At 38.5% G+C, this 9,892-nt stretch overlaps 1 long non-coding RNA gene across 1 annotated transcript; it reads left to right on the forward strand.

The window, feature by feature from the left end:
• Positions 1 to 231: 231 nt before the first annotated feature.
• LOC147583218 (uncharacterized) lies at positions 232 to 7,715 on the forward strand. The gene is made up of 3 exons (XR_015242957.1): positions 232 to 358; positions 4,880 to 4,943; positions 7,446 to 7,715. It is a non-coding gene; the product is annotated as an uncharacterized LOC147583218 (long non-coding RNA).
• The last annotated feature ends 2,177 nt before the right edge of the window (positions 7,716 to 9,892 follow it).

The raw sequence follows: 9,892 nt of genomic DNA on the forward strand, positions 1-9,892 counted from the left end.
GAGGCAACTATCACATGACTGAATTTTCCACTTTACATCTGGATGTTTTGCCACCACAGACATATTTATTCTTTTGGCTGTTTATGAGAAACGTTCATTTCTTGTCATGATTCTTCAGAGTAGAGTCAATTTTAAAATAACAGCAATGAAACAAATTATATATATTCCATGTATCAGTCAAGATACAAATAAAATGATGTTTGAAAATAAGTATTTAAAGTGATTTGTCATAACTGTATGCTTAGTATGCTTTTGTCCTTTAACAGCTCTGCAAGATATGAATATCATTAACTTATGCATAAATGTAAGCTTGGATTGACCACTGAAAAATCATCATGCAAACACTAAATTTTTTTCCGTATGTATTCCAGTATTTTTTCCAGTATTTATCCCTATGGATAGTATGCTTTGACTTAAAAAGGGATATAGCAGTATGATTTCTAGCCCTGAGGTCACAAAATCAAATACCCTGAAGGACTAGGGTAAGAAATATTAACGGGTTAAGTGGGCTGGATGAAAGACAATAGGACCTTGTTGGGACAATCTGGGAAGTGCTAAATTCCTAAATTCCCTACCAAAAAACATGAAAAGAAAAGAGGGAGAACTTAAGAAAAGGTACCTTGGAACTGAATTTTGTTCAAGGACTATTCAGTTTTATAGCTTTAATTTTAGTTTAATTCCCCCCTGGGAATTGAATGCTCCTCACCTGGAAAAGGAGACTGGGGTCCAGTTTATACTATGATAGAGCAGCCTATGTAAAACCACAGTAACTTTGGTCCCTAACCCAGTAATGTCTCCTTCCCACCACCGTTCTGCTGCTTACATTGCATCCACACATTCTTCCTCAGGTTCTTTAGATTCTTTAACAGAATTGAAACCCAGTACCTGCAAATAATATAGACATGAGTTCATATAGTCTAGCTTTAAAAGAATTACCATGTTAGGGGCGCCTGGTGGCTCAGTCAGTTGGGCATCTGATTTCGGCTCAGGTCATGATCTCGTGGTTCATGAGTTCTAGCCCCACATTGGGCTTTGTGCTAACAGCTCAGAGCCTGGAGCCTGCTTCGGATTCTGTGTCTCCCTCTCTCTCTGCCCTTCTCCTGTTCATTCATTCATTCTCTCTCTCTCTCTCTCTCTCCCTCTCTCTCAAAAATAAATAAACATTAAAAAATCTAAAAAAATATTTTTTTTTTTCTTCAACGTTTTATTTATTTTTGGGACAGAGAGAGACAGAGCATGAACGGGGGAGGGGCAGAGAGAGAGGGAGACACAGAATCGGAAACAGGCTCCAGGCTCTGAGCCATCAGCCCAGAGCCCGACGCGGGGCTCGAACTCACGGACCGCGAGATTGTGACCTGGCTGAAGTTGGACGCTTAACCGACTGCGCCACCCAGGCGCCCCTAAAAAAATATTTTTTTTTTTTTTTTTAATTTTTTTTTTTTAAATTTTTTTTTTCAACGTTTATTTATTTTTTGGGGGACAGAGAGAGACAGAGCATGAACGGGGGAGGGGCAGAGAGAGAGGGAGACACAGAATCGGAAACAGGCTCCAGGCTCCGAGCCATCAGCCCAGAGCCCGACGCGGGGCTCGAACTCACGGACCGTGAGATCGTGACCTGGCTGAAGTCGGACGCTTAACCGACTGCGCCACCCAGGCGCCCCTAAAAAAATATTTTAAAAAAAGAATTACCAGGTTATATTTATATCATACAGTTATTACAACCATGGGCTTTGGAGTATGAATCAGTTGAAGGCCCAGCTCCATCATTTAGGATTTGTGTGACCACGAGAAAATGAGTCATTTAACTTCAGGTTGCTCATTTGTAATATAGGAAAAGGAAGAGCATTCCTTTGGTGGGTTGTTGGGAGAAATAAATGAGATCTGTCCATGAAGTACTTAGCTCAATGGCTAGAAGAATATTAAATACTCAATAAATATCGCTTGTTATGGTTACATTATAGATACTGTCACCATAGAATTGTTTTTTAAGAATTAACTATCTCTACATTTGTTCCTCAACATCTCTAATTTTCTCAACATCTCTGTTTCTGATTTGTGAAATAAATTTATTTATCCATTTATTCATTTAACAATGATTTATTCAGCATTTCATATAGGTAGGCATTTTTCTAGACACTGTGTTTATAATAGAAACAGATACAGAAAGTCCATGCCATCATGATGTGTACAGTTTAGTGGAAGAAATATAATAAATCACATAGAAGGAAGGAGAAGGCACAGAGGGAGGGAGAGAGGAGAGAGAAAAAGAGAAAGAAGAAAGGAAGAAGAAGGGAGTAAGGATGGAGGGAGGGATGGATTCAAGTGGTAATGCCTGTTTGATGAAAATTAATGGTTTGGGAAGATCTGACGGTAGGTCAAAGGTTCAAGAATCATAAAGTCCCTGGTAGGGAAACGTTACAATAGTCAAAGAACTAAATGAAGCTTACTGAGGTTGGAGCTAAGAAAGACATGATGAGAAGTCAAATATGAAGTCAACGAGAGATCAAAGGCTAGATTATATAGAGCTACAGTTATGAAAAATATTTCTACATTTTTCAAAATATGAAAAGGAAGGTATTAGAAAGTTTTACATAGGAAAATATCTTGATGTGACATCTTTTTCAAACTCTTTTTATTTGAGAGAGAGAGAGAGAAAGAAGGTGCATGAGGGGGGAAGAGGGGTACAAGGAGACCAAGGAGAATCTCAAGCAGGCTCCATGCCCAGCACAGTGCAGAGCCCTGTGTGGGTCTCAGTCCCATACCTAGAGATCATGACCTGAGTTGAAACCAAGAGTCAGACACTTAGCTGACTGAGCCACCCAGGTGCCCTATTGATCTGACATATTTTGTAAATGTCTACTCTAACAGCTGAGTGACAGACAAGTGAGGGGCAAGAATGGGAAAGGCAAGTAAAGCATTAGGAACCTATTACAGAAGTAGAGGCACAGTAGTGGCAACCTGGACTAGTGAGACATGAGTGCATTCAGGATGTATTTTGAAGGCAAAACCAATACGATTTGCTGATGGGTTGGAAGAATGCAAGCAAAAGCAAGGAATCGGTTTGATCTAGTAAATGGTAGCGACACAATGATTTGAGGAAGATTGGGGAACTAGAAGGGAAAAATCAAGAGTTTTGCCTTGGCCATGTTTGCTTGAAGTGCTTATCAGGAGTCCAAAGAGAACCATGGAGTGGACAGAGTTCATGGGGAGCAATGAGGCTGAGATTTCTTTGGGAAGCATTGGCATGAGTATGGAGCAGAGTGAGGTGAGAACTGAGCACAGACACATTCCAAAATTGTGAAGCTCAGAAGAGGAGAAAGTTTAAGAAAAGGATTCTATTTTTTTTCCCCACTCAAGCAAAATGAAACAACTTTGTATGTTGCTTACTTTTTGCCAGTCCCCGCTTTATCAATTATTTTATACTAAGTAGAATTTCTAATTACATAATTTGATTTTTTTGAGTCATTATCTACTTTGGGCTCCCCATTATGAAACAGAACTCAATGAAATCAATTTTAAGCCATTTTGTTCTCCAGTATACAAGGAATTTATTGGTCAAAGTAGATAGGGCAATAGTCATGCTCTAGCCAGTCCACTTTATTCCCAGAGGCTGTTAAGTAGAAATCAGAATAATTCATTTATAATTATGGAAAACAATACTATCAAAACCTAAGTAGGGAGATAATTTAAGTAAAGGACCTTACATGACATGTTTCAGTGAGATGAGGATTTCCCATGAGAAGGCAAATGTCTTCAGTAGCAGAGTAAAAACAAATATTAATATTAATAGCTGGCACCAGTAGAAATATTCTCTCTTTAGGAAAATACCCAGATAAAGTACATGGAGTGGAATATGAGACCATGAGTAGAGGATTAGGAGGAAGCCCAGGAAACAAAAGAGGTGACTAAGTCCCTCTGCATTAGAAATGAACAGACACAGGGAGGAGACAGTTAAAGGAAAAACAGCCGAGGCTTGGGCAACACTGTGAAGTTGTCCAAGAAGTTTGGAAGCAGCACTGTCTAACGATTATTGTTAAATAGTTACTGCTGCAGCAATTTAAACTTCTTTTGATTTAAACCTCAAGCCTTCATCACACTGTGCTACACATACAATGCCTTTTGTAAGTGCTTTTTTTCAGTTATGTCTGTGTTTCTGAATACATTTATAATTTTTTTTAATTTGCCAAGCAAGGCAAAGTACTGAGATTAACTCCCAGACAGATGAAAAATTCAAAACCTAGCATGGAGAATAAAAATTCAGTGGGGTTAGAGGGAGGAGTCAAAAACTTCCAGATGGGATAACTCACCTATTTCATCACCTTATATTGGGAAACCAGAGGCACGTTGGTGAGGATTTCACTAGCTATAAATTGTGAATTGGAGCTCTAAACCAATCGTGAATGAGAGGTAAAGAAAGAAAGACAGAGAAAGAGAAAGAGAACGAGAAAAAGAAAGAGAAAGAGAAAGGGAAGGTGGGAGAGGGACAGAGAGAGAGAGAGAATTACCCATAAACTGTGAGATCATGACCTAAGCCAAAATCAAGTGTCAGACGCCTAACTGACTGAGCCACCCAGGTGTCCCTGTTTAATCACTTTTAATTGTGCTGTCTTGACCCAGTTTTGAGGCCTTGACTAGGGGCTGGTTTGTTCCCCTTTTTGAGCACCCAATTAAATCCATACCCCCAACCACTTCTCTTATCTGGCTTTCACACCCTAGTTTACTGTGCATTATTCTTAATCATCCCATGGCCAGGTGCCATATAACTAGGTACAGCTACCATGCCCCATGGCCTGCAAAATTAATAAATTTAGTCAATCCACCAGGAACCCTGGGAAACCTAGCAACCCACCCCACTTGCCAATATCAACTGTCTCCGCAGCTCCAGCTTGCTGTTATCCTTTTCCATGCATTCCCCTGTGTGGCTCTGTTTCTCTTCTGGAGCTGTAAGTAACTAAGAGTTCTGTCTTTCATCCATCCATGTGTCAGTGTGTCATGTTCCACCATCAAAAGAATCTTTAAATGTTATGAAACACAAAGAAGCATCAAGTTGATATGTGGAATTTACTTCAAAATGTAAATAACATATTTTATTTCCTACTGTATGGAAGACATTGATATGGTGACCCTAAATAACACATCTTTCAACTGGCTATGTAAGAATCATGCCGAAGGATTTGTTAAAAATGTAGACTGATGTTCCATCTTAGACCAACTGAAATCAGAATGTCCAGAAGGTATGAAGTGGGAAACTGTTTCTAAGTTTTTCAGGTGATTCCAGTACACATGCTGATGTAGATATTGCTGATATGGAAGAAACACAAAAGATATTGGCTTGCCTTCAAGGGTTTTAATTCTGGATTGAAATCCTAGATCTGCATTTTACTATCATGTTACATGGAGCAAGTTAAGTTAACCCTTTTGGAGATTCAGAGTGTTGTCTGAAATGAGGATAACTTGCTAGATTAGTATGATGATTAAATGAAAAATTATCTGAAACTGTCCAGAAATATGCCCAGAGCTTGAAATATAGTAGCTTATTGTTTTTTTTGTTTGTTTGTTTTGTTTTTTTTTTTAATTTTTTTTTCAACGTTTATTTATTTTTGGGACAGAGAGAGACAGAGCATGAACGGGGGAGGGACAGAGAGAGAGGGAGACACAGAATCGGAAACAGGCTCCAGGCTCTGAGCCATCAGCCCAGAGCCCGACGCGGGGCTCGAACTCACGGACCGCGAGATCGTGACCTGGCTGAAGTCGGACGCTTAACCGACTGTGCCACCCAGGCGCCCCAGTAGCTTATTGTTTAAAGAGAGGAAACACTAGAAAAAAATGTAGTGTGTAACAAGGGTCAGGATGAACAGACCTGTACAAAGCTTGAAAATGGGAGCTAGAAATGTTAAAATCTTCCAATACTTAATTAGCCCAGAAATATGCAACAAATTTTGCCCAATAAAAATGGTAGGTATTAAGTCAGTATTTAATCCTAACAGTATAGCTAACATACTGAATATGATGCCCCTCTGTGGCATAAATACCCATTTATCTCTAAGTATTCATTGAAGATCCACCTATGTGCTGGAACTTTTGGAGTTTACCTAGATGCATCCACAACCTTCTCTCTCAGGTGCTCTCACAAGTTTTCTCCTCTTTGAAGTCTTTATTTTCATCATTTAAGAAGCATGTCATACCTTAGGAAGTGCTGAGTCTCAAAGATGAAATGATTACTCAGCAAGTTTTAGATAAAACTCCTACACTTGGAAGTCATTGGTAATGGAAGATCTTTCCAAATATATACACAATGCGATGATCTAGTGTCTGTCTGGGGTGGTAAGGATGACTCTTTGAATTTTCTGTACTTTTTTTTTTTTTTTTTTTTTAATTTTTTTTTCAACGTTTATTTATTTTTGGGACAGAGAGAGGCAGAGCATGAACGGGGGAGGGGCAGAGAGAGAGGGAGACACAGAATCGGAAACAGGCTCCAGGCTCCAGGCTCCGAGCCATCAGCCCAGAGCCTGACGCGGGGCTCAAACTCCCGGACCGCGAGATCGTGACCTGGCTGAAGTCGGACGCTTAACCGACTGCGCCACCCAGGTGCCCCTGTACTTTTTTAATGGTGCCACCCAACTTGGCTTGATACTAAGCACAATATTCTCTAAGCATTGAGGACATACTGAGCTATCACATTTTGCTCAAGTTCCCACATTTCTGTAAACCACAATTCCTTCTGGTACTCCCCTCTTTGCCCTTTCCTATTGCAAAAAGTAAAGGAAATAAAAGATGAAAATTTAAGATCTCTATTAATGTTGTCACTCTTACTTTCTTCACTATTCGGTGGCTGGATGATCATGAGCAAGTTATTAGCTTCTCTGAGTCCATCTACACATTTATAGAATGAGAAATGGCAATACCTGCCACGTAGGGATATTTTGAAGTTAATATAAAATAAACTGATGTATGTAAAAGGTAATTGGTCAACTTTCAAGCATAATAGTAATGCATTAGTATTTTCTTTTGACTGCATGTGGTTAGTAGAAGAGTCAGGGTGTTTGCCTAGAGTATCCTTCTTTCCATCTTTGATCACTTCCACTTAGACACACACTAACTCAGTGTTCTTATTTTCTACCCCTAGCACCATACCAGTAGGGTCCTTATCGGTCACTACCATTTGTTCTCTCTATACGGTAGAAATTATCCAAGGAAAAGTGGAGACTGTACTGTTTTAAGTCCTGCTCCCTCTGCGGGAAGCACAACGAAAGGGGCTGGGTTCCCTGTACACTCCACAGAGGTACTGTGAAGTTAGCAAGAGCTATTTTCTGTCACTGCACTTGGATTCCTCCCAGGCCCAGTGGGGGTAGTTCAACCTTGAATCAAGAGATCTACATTCTAATTTCAGCCCCACCATAGGCAAAGCAATTTTAGTCATGTTATTTAAATTTCCTCTTTCTCAGTTTCAGCAGATTTCAAGTAAAGATGCTCGTCCTACTCTTGGCCTGCCTCGCAGAGACTCTATGAGAAAATTTCCTCACGGATACAGACTGCTGTGAAATGATCAGAAACAGATGTATTTTCATTTCGTGAGCCCAGGTACTTCAATATAAGGCTCAGGACTGTTTGAATCTCAGAATATAATGTCGGTATATAGAAAGCAATTATCTGTTTCCCTCATCAATGACACTTCCTCAGGATCCTTCTAGTATGCCAGTAAAAATAGAAATGAAGTACCTAGCAATTGAAAAATTTTTTTTCCTCAAGAAAAATAAGTATTTTGAAAGTGTCATCTTCAAAGAAGCTTATCAGTTCACAAAAAGTTTTTCTTAGGAACCTGCACAAAACTAAGGGAAATGCTGTGATACAACTACATTTCTCTTTAGGTACGTCATCTACTACCAAGGTGATAAAAATGGGAGAGGAAATAGAACAGCATCATTGTATCAAATAGAAATAGAAGAAATAGAACAGAATCATTATATCAGTTAAACTGACATATGTATTTCTTTTCAATGAGGGAATCTGAAAATAGTCACATTAAATATCCATTCAAATGCAAACATTTATGGAGCTCTCCTTCAGTGTCAAAGATCTGAATGATTAAAACATGGGTCTTGTCCTCTCTCAGTAAACAATCAAAATTATTTCAGCAAATTATTACATGTCCCTGGATTCTGGACTTATGGCCTCAAAGAAGAGGTAGCTTTTAAGAAATTAATTAGGTTCCTGTTTTTAATGCTATTCTCAGTAAAAATCATGATGAGGAGAGAAAGACTGCAAACAGCACAGTTTTTGTGAACCCTAAAATAGATCTCTGACTATAGAGACTGCGATAAACTAAGCAGACCTCGGTTTATATACCAGGCTTATAATCAAACTTCCAACAATTTTGTTAATATGGCACAGGATCCTGTTTTATGGGCATTCATTTCCATTCAAAGTATAAATGTCACACATAGGCATAGTGGATCAATATAATTCTGAAAAATCTTTCTTCAAAAGCAATTAAGCAGTAAGGTCAACGGATACATGGGATCAAATATACAGATAGGAAAAGTGCATTTATCTAGATGAAGCACAAAATCCTGTTTCTCAAGGCAAGATATCACCATTTTTTGTTTCATCATGAAAGATTTCTAAAGTGGATATTATTTCAACTAGGCATTTAAATGAATAACAGGAGTAAATGAGTACTTTAGGTAAAGTATGTCATGGTATGATCGATCATTTATTTTGGATTCTCCTCCGTCCTCCTTGAGATGATGGTAGGGAAATAAAGTATTATAAACTCACAAACATAAAGAGAAAAGGAGACAGATGATGGCATTTTTTGAAATGGGAAACTCAAAAAACAGGAAGCTGGAATCTACAGACAGACAAGCCCAGTAGAAGCAAGAAGACTCATTCTGCATTAACTGCGGTGAGGTTCTCCAATTAGAGGCTTTAGAGATCTCAGAAGTTAGGGGTAAAGGATAGGTTTGAGAAGAGAAAGACTGAAAGGTATGGTGAACATATATTTCACGACTGTATTAGGATGCTCTTGAAGTAAAAGATACATTACTAACTATTTAACCATGATAAGTCACATACATTAGGACTGTCCTGGGCACTCACATCAATTCTATGTAGAAGTACCTATTCAAACCTTGCTCTTATTTTTTTAAATTGAATTATACCCCTTTTCTTTTCTTTTCTTTTCTCTTCTCTTCTTCTCTTCTCCTCTTCTCTTCTCTTCTCTTCTCTTCTCTTCTCTTTTCTCCTTTTCTCTCCTTTTCTCTTCTTTTCTCTTCTTTTCTCTTCTTTTCTCTTCTTTTCTTTTCTTTTCTTTTCTTTTCTTTTCTTTTCTTTTCTTTTCTTTCCTTTTCCTTATGTTTATTTAGTTTTTGAGAGAGAGAAAGAGACAGAGTATGAGCGGGGAAAGGGCAAATAGAGAGGGAGACAGAATCCGAAGCAGGCTCCAGGCTCTGGGCGGACTCAAACTCATGAGGTGTGAGATCCTGACCTGAGCTGAAAGTCGGATGGTTAACTGACTGAGCCACCCAGGCGCCCCAAATTATACTCCTTTTCAAAATGATTTGTAAGTGTTTTAATGTACAATATTTTTGGTGCTAACCCTTATCTGATATATGTTGTGTATCTTCTGCTATTTTGTGACTTGTCGTCTAATTTTTAGGTTAGAATTTTTTTTTAAGGAATAGAAATTCTTGATTTAAATATTGTCAAATGTGTTCACTGATCTGTTTCATATTAACACATTTTGTGCCCTCTTTAAGAAATCTTGATAAGATCATGAAGACATTTGTTTATATTCTTTTCTAAAGCTTAACTTTCATAGTGAAGTTTCTAACCCACCTGGAATTAATTTTGTGCATGGTGTAAACTAGGCGTCCAATGATATATTTTTTAT

The sequence above is a fragment of the Puma concolor genome, chromosome A2 (genome assembly GCF_028749965.1).
Source record: "Puma concolor isolate L17-30 chromosome A2, mPumCon1.1.hap2, whole genome shotgun sequence".
Lineage (NCBI taxonomy): Eukaryota > Metazoa > Chordata > Mammalia > Carnivora > Felidae > Puma > Puma concolor.